General features: G+C 43.0%; 1 pseudogene; it reads right to left on the reverse strand.

The window, feature by feature from the left end:
- LOC113060283 (mitochondrial 2-oxodicarboxylate carrier-like) overlaps positions 1–12135 on the reverse strand; it is a 34067-nt pseudogene continuing 21932 nt past the window's right edge.

The following is a 12135-nucleotide window of genomic DNA, read 5'->3' on the forward strand; positions in this document are numbered from 1 at the left end:
TCAGACATATTCATAATCCAGCAGCATGACTGCATATCCTATATTCAGAAAGTAAATATCAGTTAAAGGGCATTGATAAATGTCATATGATAAAGGGACAGTGCACCTAAAAATTAAAATTATGTCATCAATTATGCATCCTCGTTCCAAACCTGTATGACTTTCTTTTATTCTGCTGAACAATGAAGAAGATATATTGAAGAAGAACCAGTGTGCGGACAAAAACCACTGAGACATTTATCAAAATATCTTATTTTTTCTTTCCACAGAATAAAAGAATGAACGATGACAGAATTTTAATTTTTAGGGACAATATAGGAAACTATGTATTTATTTATGTTACCTGGTCCAAGTTTCCTTATCTTGGGAATCAGTTCTTTGTATAAGGCAATATATCTGTAGAAAACACACACATACACGCACACACACTAAACTTCATGAAGTTTCATAGTTTTAGTGAAATGGACTTTAAATGGAGGGACATAAATGTCTTAGGTTTCATTAAAAAATATCTACATTTCTGCTTTGAAGCTAATGGGTTTTGAAATGATATAAGGGTGATTAAATGACATCTTTATTGGTAATGCATTCCTTTTTGGAACTTGAAAACTCACTTTATATGGAAAAGAAGAGAATTAACCTCGCTTTAAACATCTTTTGTGTTCCACTGAAGAAAGTCATACAGGTTCTCAATGACACAAGGGTGAGTACATTCTTTCTTTCTTTCTTTCTTTCTTTCTTTCTTTCTTTCTTTCTTTCTTTCTTTCTTTCTTTCTTTGTTTCTTTCTTTCTTTCTTTCTCTCTCATGCTTGGACTGTCTGTGATGCTGGAACAGGTATAGGGCACTAATAGCTGATTTTGTTGAGTACCTGCCCTAATGTGTTCAAGCTGATTTCTGGCACTGGGCCTTGCGGTATCCCTGTCCCAGCCTCTGTCCTCTGCTTGTGCTGGTGTTAATAAGGCTTGAGCCACTTCCTCTCTGCCCTGATGTCTGATTAGACTGACCCGCTGAGCGCCGCGCGCCTCGTTAGGACCTGCTTAACGACGTCTCCCATAGGGACCACTAATTAGCCAGGACTGTGTCGTGTTAGAGGGCTGGACAGGATAGGGTACCCTCTCAGCACCCCTAAAACTAAAACAGCTTCAGTGTCTCTCTCTTTAACCTATACGCACACACATACACACACACACACCCACCGTCTTGCCCAAGATCAGGCCTCAATTCTTTGCCTCTAATAACCAACGAGTTGCCGTTTCCTTTGTACAGAGTGAACGGGGCCAATCAAGGCCCTGAAGGGCCATAAAACTACTGATTCTCTCTCAGAGCTCCCCATGAGGCTTGTCAATTCAGATGGAGAGAGAGCGACAGAAAGACGCTGTGTGCATTATTAGTCTACACTAAGAAACAACAGACCACGTCAGAATCAACACAGTGTTAACACAATGGATTTACACAAGTTCCAATGGCATGCCAGCTGATCTCACACTCGTTGCATTAACATTTTTTTTTTATACTTTATTAATAGATATTATATAAAAAAAATCAGCCTTATATCATTTACCCATTATTACTGACTTGAGCTCTAGATGGTAAAACATGTCCATATCCATTTTATTGATCCAGATCAATTATCCACTAAACATGTTTTGTAAAGTTTATGCAATTCAAATAGATCTTTAGAAAAGAAGTGACAAAGTACATTGGTGCTCATTTTCTAACAAACTGCATAGCTCAGAACAAAAGGACAACATAATTACACTGAGATTTAGAGGGTGCTTAAATATGGCGGTTGTCAAAACTTGCCCTTTTGTCCCCTGAGGGCAAAGGATAAACAAAAAATGTTCTTGTAGTTGAACCTCATAGCAGTTCTGGTTGGTTTTATGCCTCTTGTCGGGTGTAATTTTGACACCTGTAATTGTAGGGTGATGGTTTAGGCCTTACTCCTCCTCACGGTACACGAGAGCCATGCTCTGAAAGCAGCTGCGGTACTTGATCTCCCCTGGAACAGGCTGAGGACCCTGGATATGGCTTTTAGCGATGTCGAAAGCAATGTTCACGCAGGACAAGACCGTTCCTGACACCAAACCGATAGCAAACCTCCTCATGAATCCAGTCGAGGATCCTGGCATACAGACAGAGAGATAAACTCAAAATAAAGAGATTGAGAGCTTTGCTATAGCATGGAAACTTTCTAGAGTTTGTTTCTAAGATGATTAATGACGATCAACACACATTTCCTGTATTTGAAGGGCACAAACAATGCTTTACTGTTTGCTGAAGATGTTAAAGAAATATTCTGTAAAGTTACAATACAATTGTGACTTTTGTAAAATAAAGTGGTTTGAAAGTCTAAAAGTTTACATTAAGATGTATATTTTACAATGAGATGTACATTTTACAAAATGAATATTTTACAAGTTAAAGTCAGCACTTTTGGGATGATTAGTCCTTAAAAAAGAAAAGAATATGGTGAAACACTGAAAATGGAAGTAATTTTTGAAGCATTCAAAAGCAGAAATAAAACTGGTTTTAACTTTACAAAGGAAAGGTTAATAAGTGATTTTATTCACACTAAAATCATTTTAACACACACAGTTTATTGCTACATTATTGAAGCATTGACATAACTTTTACAAATTGGCCCCATTACCTTTCATAACTGCCTCACTGTACCCCTTTGATACTAAATAAATTGCTGAAATAAGTGCTGTCGATTGCGCTTAACTGGACTATTCCTTGATGATAAAACAATAACTGTTTGATGACAGTTTTACTGGCAGTGCCATAATATTCAAAATTATGAGATAACACTATAGTTGATACGCAAATGCAAATTAACGAACACAGAGACAACGTAGGAAGATAAAGGAGCTAATAATTTTTTTTGTGATGTTGATAAGGAGAGATGAAAATGTGTATGAAAAAATGCAAGCAAGTGATCGAGAAACGAAGAACTAAAGAAAGAAGTTAAAGAAAGGGGGCACAGAGTCAAGGATGTAATGGCAAAGCTGAAATAAAACCTCATCAAGTCAGTTTATGGTAGCAGGGCACAGATTAGAGTTTCATGAGAAGAGCAAGGCTTTACTATTGGCTGAAGCAGGTCACATGACCAAGGGCAAACTTTGGGAGAGGATTTATAAACAGAGTTCACGCAGGCAGACTGGAAGGCATATGGGGACAATTTGGGTAATTGGGCTGTGACTCGACACTAGTGTATTACTGTACCAAAAGAAGCCTGAACCAGCACAGCTCTGACGTCTAATTGGCCAGAATATTTTTTACAAATGACAGCAGCCCAGCAGTGACACGCAACATCGACAGCTAAACCTGAATGTCGCATTGTAGGGGAGGAGCATCAATGTGTAACAACAGCGCTCCGCCTTATGTATGGTTTCAACATGAAACACTCCCTTCAACACCATTACATTTGCAGCACACTTTCTTGATGTTCACAGAAAAGAGTCGCTGGATTCATAGCGAATGCTCCTTAAATCTTGGAGCCTGTGCAGGATTTGGTTTGATACCCCTGGAGAAGGATCATTAATTTGGATCCTAATCCCAAGTGAGTGATTGGCTTCTTTGAAAATACTAAAGAAAAGCAGATGCTCCACTTAAAATCTGAATCAACCCAGTCGAGCTCTGCCCTTTTGCATCATTGAGTGCTGGTTGTTTCTGGCTTCTCAGGCAATGACGATCTTAGCACCAGAAAAAGGGGGAATACTAATCTTCAGTAGGACTTCAACTGTAACTCTTCCCTCCCAAAAAATACCTCAGTCTGCTTCCAATTAGTTCATTTGAGTAAATCTAATGCTCCAGTTTATACATGTGGAGCAGGCGTATGGTAACATTTCCATTAAACAAAATTAACTTTTGTTTAGGAGTTAAGCCCTGCCGGATGTGTAATCGGAACCTTTGAGGATGTGATGGAGAGTAAACAGGGAAGGTATTAGTGAGGTTTATATTAGCAGCTCCTCTCCTTCTCTCTCACTCTTTGTTAATGTGCATGATTGACCCCTCCTTTAATTTGCTTAGCTACATGTTCAGTCATCAGCCTGTAAATAGATATTTAAAAAAAACAACAACTCTGGATTTAGTTTCACTTTTAGACAAAAGTTATATGAGATGAACAACACCTTACCATCAATGTAGTTTTGTATAAACAGTTAAACTATGCTGTTTTGGACCCTTTTGACTCTCAGTGTATCGACAAATCAATCAAAATATTATTCAAAAGATCTTTTCAGATGCAAAAAAAAAAAAAAAAAACAAAAAAAAAAAAAACAAACAGGTTTGGAATGACATGAGAGTGAGTAAATGGAATAACTTAAATTTTTAGGTGAACTATTCCAAAATCTATTTTGGGTGCTCTGAAACTGACATACAGGACTGGCAGGTATGGCATCTTTAACATTGAAGTAGAAACCAAAGTAGATCATGTTGAAAATGCCATGCTGTCCTAGGGTGGAGGTCAGGCCCTTATTAAGCCCGAGGAGACTGAAGCCATCTGTGTTTATAATCATTCTGGCCTGAGCAAATGAAGAGGGTTGCTGCAAGGAGAAACAGAGACCAAAAATATTAGGATCCTCAAAATGAATAACTAAGACATTTTGTAAAAAGACAAAGACAAAAACAATACCAAGATGACAATTAATGGCTGTAGTCTCTCACCACTTTGAATCCCCGTTGGCCTGTAGGCTCACTTTCACCACTTCAAATGGATTTACAACCAGTGCCTCGGTTAACCCTGACCCCAGGCCAGCCACAGAGAGAGCTTAGCATATTGAAGCAGGCAGAATTACATTACAAGAGAACATGACGCCACAATACAAACGAGAAACACAAAGACTATAAAGAAAGTCACTCTGTGTTTAATTCAGAAAATACTTTTTTAGATGACCAGTCAACACTTAAGGTATGCCACACAAATCACATAACTCAAAGGAACAAGGCTACTGTGACACTTAGCCTTTTAGAAACGTGTATGTCCAGATGCAGTGCTTGATTTTAACCCACAAATGGATGATTGAAACTGCCACCATCAATCTTCCTAAGAGGTTAGAAAGAAAACTCTGACAGGAATCAAAGATGAATGAACTGGCTCAATCAGAATGACTGGGTCAAAGATAAAGTACTTCATATGTTGCAATAACAGCTCAACACAAATGTATGATGGAGCTAAAGGTTTCACAATTTCATACTAGCTGAACAGAGAAACATTGGCCGCATAATTCCCCAAATTAACAGCATGTTAATGTGTTCATGTTGGCATAGTTCATGTCTTTTGATGAAAAATGTAATTTCAGTTTAGTTAATAATTTGGCATGCCATTTTAATTTGTTGTGCATTTTTCACTGATTACAATGTCTGACTGCAGTGTCAGACTGTATCAGGCACAAATTTCATAAAACGTATAACATTTTTCAGTTTAAATGTGTATCAAACATTTTCAGTGCCTTAGAGACTCAATATACCATTAAGGTTTTTTCTTTCTTTCTGTAAAGCCTCTTATGCTCACCAAGGCTGTTTTTTTAATACAGTAAAACAAAAAAATACAGTATATTATTTGAATATATTTTAAAAATAGAATTTATTCCTTTGATTGTAAGGATCATGGCCCTGTTTTGTTGTGGTTTGCCGTCTCTGTTCCTGGTTTTCCTTATATAGACTTTTTCCTGTCCTCGTTTAAATTATGATTCCTAGTACCTGTGTTTGTTAATTATGTTTGTCGGTTCTACTTGTTATTTCTGAATGTATCTCTAGTATGGATGTACCCTGTGTTTCATGGATTAAAGGTCCCGTTCTTCGTGATCTCATGTTTTAAACTTTAGTTAGTGTGTAATGTTGTTGTTAGAGTATAAATGATATCTGTAAAATTCTATAGCTCAAAGTTCAATGCCAAGCGAGATATTTTATTTAACAGAATTCGCATAGAAAAACCTGTTTGGACTACATCCCTCTAGTTACTGCAGTAATGACGTCACTGTGGCGGGGGGGGGGGGGGGGGTGTGGTTTAGCGAAGTCTGCAGCGGGAGAGAGAATCAGGAGACGAGCGGTAAGTGAGTGGTTTGGGCAAAAACTATCAACACCTGTTTCTCGTTTCAGTAATTGGCGCGGAGAGAGTATAAAACGCCAGGAGACAGAATCAGTTGAGAGAGAGACGGACTGCTGACGGGAATCGGAAACCGGAAAGAGTAAACCGGATGTGTTGTGCGAACGTGTTGATGTCAGAGTAAAAGTCACCAGTTGGTGTTTGTGAAGTTTGAGTTAATAAATACGTCAGCAGTCCAGCCGACCCCTTTGTCCTCTTCCTTTCCTCCGACAAACTATTACACTGGTGCCGAAACCCGGGAGGAAGAAGGACCGCCGCCGCCGCCATGCAAAGCCCGTCCTCCACGTTGCTTACGGACATCATCGCCTCCCTCGCGGTCCTGCACCGCGAACAACACCAGGCCCTGCTGGACTTAAGGACCGACCAGGAAAGGTGCTTCCATGCCATCGTCCAGGCCCAGCAGGAGGGCCGCGAGAGGTTCCGGAGCTGGATCGATCGGGAGGTTTGCGCCGAGGCCGCCGGGCCGCCCACCGCACCCATGCACCTGCCGCTGCACAAGATCGGGCCCCAGGACGATCCGGAGGCATTCCTGGAACTCTTCCAGAAGTCGGCGGAGGCGTGCGGGTGGCCCCACGAACAGTGGCCGGTGCGCCTCATCCCCCTGCTCTCCGGCGAAGCCCAGGTGGCCGCGCAACAACTTCCGGTGGCGAACCTCCTGGTCTTCGATGACCTGAGGAGGGCCATCATCCAGCAGATCGGCCGGTCGCCCGAGCAACATCGCCAGCGCTTCCGGTCCCTGGACTGGGGCGAAGCCGGTCGGCCCTTCGCGATGGCCCAACAGCTCCGGGACTCCTGACGCAAGTGGCTACTGGCCGAGGGAAGTGACGGGGAGCATGTCATCGACCTGGTGGTGCTTATTATTCAATTCCGGGGACAAAAGCATAGTGTAGAGGTGGCGGTTAGTCCCCACCTCTGGCATCCGATAATTTTGGGAACGAATTGGCCCGCGTTTACGGTTTTATTGGGGTCGTTATGTGCGGATGCCTCTTGGGGAAATAAGGCACAGAAGGAGACCGCGCGGGTACAGGTGGGAGAAACAGAGCAAGGACCGCTGGGTTCTGCTTCAGAGGAACCGAACGAAATCGGGAGACTGATTCTCTCGGAGCGTGATGACTTTCCTCTGGAGCAGTCTAATCCTATAGTGGGCCATTTGGGACAGGCAGCAACACTGAATCGCCTCATGACCCATTTCTTTTGGCCGGGCATCCGTGGCCCTCCGCAACATTTCCGCTAAAAGTGGGAGGAGGGACCATCTCAGGGCAAAAACGAAATTCAGTATGTTCTGGACTTGAGAACAAAACTCCACACGTTGGGGCGGCTATCAATGGAGAAATTGTTACAAGCCCAGGACCGCCAGAGCCAACTGTATAACAGGAGAACTAGACTACGCAAATTTGCACCGGGAGAGAAAGTACTTGTATTACTCTCAATGTCGAGCTCTAAATTAATGGCTAAGTGGCAGGGACCGTTTGAGGTCGCACGACAAGTTGGAGATCTCGATTATGAGGTAATACGGTCCGATAGGAATGTGTCCCGTCAGATCTATCACCTCAACCTCCTTAAAAAATGGAATGAGGCGGAATCAGTGATGTTGGCAACGGTGATCGGGGGGGAGGATGATCTCGGACCAGAGGCGAATATCAAACCACAATCCCTCGCCCTGGCTCCAGGTGGAGATCACCTCTCGCCGTCCCAACTCACTGATTTAACTAAATTACAGGCAGAGTTTTCCGACGTCTTCTCGTCCCTACCGGGCCGTACTAACCTGATTCAGCACCATATCGAAACCGAGCCGGGCGTGGTAGTTCGCAGCCGGCCGTATCGCTTACCTGAGCACAAGAAAAAAGTAGTTCAGGCTGAATTAGGCGCTATGCTTGACATGGGGGTAATAGAAGAATCCAACAGTAACTGGGCGAGCCCAATAGTTTTAGTTCCGAAAACGGACGGCTCAGTCCGGTTCTGTGTGGATTATCGCAAGGTGAATGCTGTGTCGAAATTCAATATGTATCCAATGCCGCGGGTTGACGAGTTGCTTGATCGACTAGGCACGGCTCGTTTTTATTCGACATTGGACTTAACAAAGGGCTATTGGCAGATCCCCTTGTCTCCATTATCCAGAGAAAAGACAGCTTTCACAACGCCGTTTGGATTACACCAATTTGTTACCCTTCTGTTTGGCTTGTTCGGGGCATCAGCTACCTTTCAGTGCCTCATGGATAAGATTCTGCGGCCCCATGCTGCATATGCGGCTGCCTACCTGGATGATATCATTATGTTTAGTAATGATTGGCAGCGGCATATGCAGCATCTGAGGGCTGTCCTGAGGTCGCTGATGGGAGTGGAAGCAAGGTATCTGGGCTTCCACTTGGGGCATGGACAGGTGGGTCCCCAAATTGATAAGACAGCCGCTATTGCAACCTGCCCACGTCCCAAGACCAAAAAGGAGGTAAGGCAGTTCTTGGGGCTGGCGGGATATTATAGACGGTTTATTCCTAATTATTTGTACCTCACCAGCCCTTTAACTGACCTTACTAAAAAGGAGGTGCCAGATACGGTCCAGTGGACGGAGCCGTGTTTAGCGAAGTCTGCAGCGGGAGAGAGAATCATGTCGTTTCATGTCATCGAAACGCTGTTATTTTAATCTCGGAGTCCAATCATCTTTGTTTGGCCTTCCCAGGGACGCTGTACTTGGAGATTAATGGTTACAATTTATGTTTAACTCGGTTCCTGAAAATTATAATCCACATGTAAAACTATGCGCAGCACATTTTGATGAGGATAGCTTGCTGAGTACTGCTTCCTCAATCTCAATTAGTTAAATGCCGGATTCACACAAATATTATTCCTGAAAGATGGAGCAGTTCCCTCTTTGTCTGGAGAAGGAGTTGTTTGTGGACCACAACTGGTAAGTGTATTTTATTATTTAAGTTGGTGCGTTTAACAGTTTCTGTAACTTATTACTCAAAGGGCAACGCTGTTTAGCTTTGTTAACTAGATGTTAGGGCTGTGCACCATGGCTGAGGGTGATCTTAGGATGGAGCTGGATAGAAAGGGGAAAAGGATTTAATTGACTGGGAGACTGACCTGCTCCCTCTACTCCCTCCCTCTTGGACTGCGGTTTCCACATCCTGCCTGGAGAGGGCTCTGGTTCCCTAGCCCTCAGCCTACCATCAATTTGATGCAAGCACTGAGGGTCTGCCATTCTCCCTCGTTGCCCTGGCTGGAGAATCCCTAACCTCCGCCTTGGCCCGTAGACCCAGCGGCTCCACCTTGGTTCCTAGCTTCCTCGCCTCAACCATCACCTGTTGAGCCACCAGCTCCACCAGGCTCCATCATCCCTCCGGCTCCACCTCAGTCTGGCATCTACCCACCATCACATATGGAATCTACTCCTCTGGCTGCACCTCGTCACTCCTTCCCACTGGCTCCATTGCACTCCTTCCGTCTGCCAGCTCCACCTTGGTCCTCAGTTACCCTGGCTCCACCGAGGATCTCTAGATCTCTGCCTCCGCCTCATTCACCAGAGCCCTTGGCTCCACCTGGACCCCCCAGATCCTCGGCATCCACCTGACTTGATGGCACTCGGGCTCCTACACCACCTGCTCTGCAGCCGTTTGTCAGCCCCCTGAAGTCAACTGCAATTACTCTTCCATGGTTCTTCCCTCCATCAGCTCCACTTTGGGTCGACATTATGGCTGTGGCCTGGGGTCAGCTCCTCCTGCTCCAAGTACTTCCTGTCTTCTCCCTGGACTGTGTCTGCCGGCCCCCTCCCAGGTTGTCCGTCCTTCTCCTGAGCCACCTCCCAAGTCCCCTCCCCCGTTGTTCTACGGTGAAAGGATGCGCCTTCCTGTCTTCATTTAGTTTAATTATGATTCGTAGCGTCTTTGTCAGTTAAGTATCCCCAGTGTTTAAGTCCTTGCCTTTGCGTTCTGTGTTCGTTGGTTCTACTTGTTATGTTTGAATGTTTCCTACCGTCTCCAGTGTGGATGTACCCTGTGTTTCGTTTACTCATGCCTCCTGCGTGCTTCCTAGATAGCAAATTGTGACAATGATGATAATCTTATGATGAACCTTATATCTTATTATAATGAAAACAGTAACTGCTTATTATTTTTATGGAAATGGTGATAATTTTTTTTTCAGGATGCTATGAATAATAGACAGCTCAAAAGAAGAGCATTTGTTTGAAACTGAAAAAAAGATGAGTACTTTAATATTTATTATTGCTGATAGTGATTATTTATATGACATTTTTTACAATTATTATTTTACATATCATGTACAACTAAATCAGGTTTTCTTCTCATTGTCAGTGAATCAGTAATATATTTCAGTAATTTTAGATTACAATGACTTAATCATCATAAGGTTGTGTCTTTATCTCGTTATCGACAATAAAGAATAACATTAATCAACAAACATTTCCATCAGTAATTTTGAGGAAGATTAACACTGCTAAATGGACAAATAAAATATGTAGTAGGCTTTTATTCTTATGATTTGTAGCTCTCCGTTCAAGCACTTGACCTGTATGTCTGCAGGCTTCAGGCCTACTTGGAGAGTGACAAAGGAGATCTTTGAGTGTGTTTGCATAAGGTGAGCTGGGGATAGTCCACACCCAAACCCTCGATTAATGTGAAATTGTGTGTGTGTTGATTACACTTGCACATTTTGTCTTTTTGTGTGTGTGTATGCGTAGCCATGTATACAAGCTTGTGCATACACTGCAAGACAGTGTGAGAGCCTCATTACTCATTTTCTGTCTGAAAACCGGACATCTCTTTGACCGTGTTTACAGAGCCAGCCATGCGCTCTTTCATTTTTTATTTGTCATATTACTGCATGTCTTCATCAATCATACTGATTCGTTTCAGCTGGGGGGCGGAGCCACAGCTCAATCGCTCTGTTGAATTCACTTACGGGCTGGGAAATGATCTCACTCCACCCCCTGCCTCTCACACACTCCATACATCAATCTTCCCAGCGCCTGTGGGCTCTGTGCAGATTGACATCTCTAGCTAGAGAGGGCGGAGATAGGTGTGATTGATAATTCAGGTGAATGTTTTGCCCATTCTTGACTGTTAGATGAGGCAGAGGTTGTGAGTTCCGCTGCAGGGCTCAGTCGTGAAGCCTGATGCCACTGATAGACTGCTGTCAAAGTAATGTCAAAGCTATGTTTGACATGCCTTGCTGAGCCGCATTCGTCTCGATTACAGTTAGTTCCCGCTGCCAGCACGCCATGTAATGAGGAGAGTGCTTCGCTTGACTGTGAATATGATTGCGTGTGTGTATATATCTTGCCTGTATCAGATGACTTACCATGCCAGGTGACAAAGAAGTAAAGCTCAACTGCTTCTTGTACTGCTCAAAAAGGTAAGAAACTGCAAAGAAGATCAGGACAACCTGTCAGGAAGTGTTTTCAGACGCAACATGCATTCACATATATGCATACAGACAAGATGAATGCTCACACCCTAAGCAAACAAAGCTCAACTGTAGTGAATGAGAACACTCAAGCTGTCAACATGACACTGAGCAAACACAAATACACACATAGATGACAATTAGGATGATGTATAATTCTTTATATTAGTAAAGATTTGCTCAGCTTGACAGATATTAGATCATAAAACATTGGAGGAATGATGGAGGCCTGTTAATAGGTTTAAATCAACAGAAGCAGAGAATCATGGATTCATGTTGAATGAATAGAAAATTCTCTCATTATTTATGTCTTTACAAATCCGTATGATTTGTTCTGTGTTACACAAAAGAAATTCAGAAAAATATCCTAGCTATCATCGCCAATGACGCCATTACGTTGAGCGCAAAAGAACCAGTGAACTGTTTTCTTCAACCGGTTTATTGAATCGAACTGTCCAAAAGAACTACTGGTGATCCGAAAACCGATTCAACCGGTTCTTGACTCGTGAACGAGTCATTATCTGGCTCGGCTCTGTGTTCATCTTCGGTTCTCTCTTCTCAGCAGTTCAGACAGTGTACTGTTTGAGTAAATGAATTACTC

This window comes from Carassius auratus, chromosome 42 (assembly GCF_003368295.1).
Source record: "Carassius auratus strain Wakin chromosome 42, ASM336829v1, whole genome shotgun sequence".
Lineage (NCBI taxonomy): Eukaryota > Metazoa > Chordata > Actinopteri > Cypriniformes > Cyprinidae > Carassius > Carassius auratus.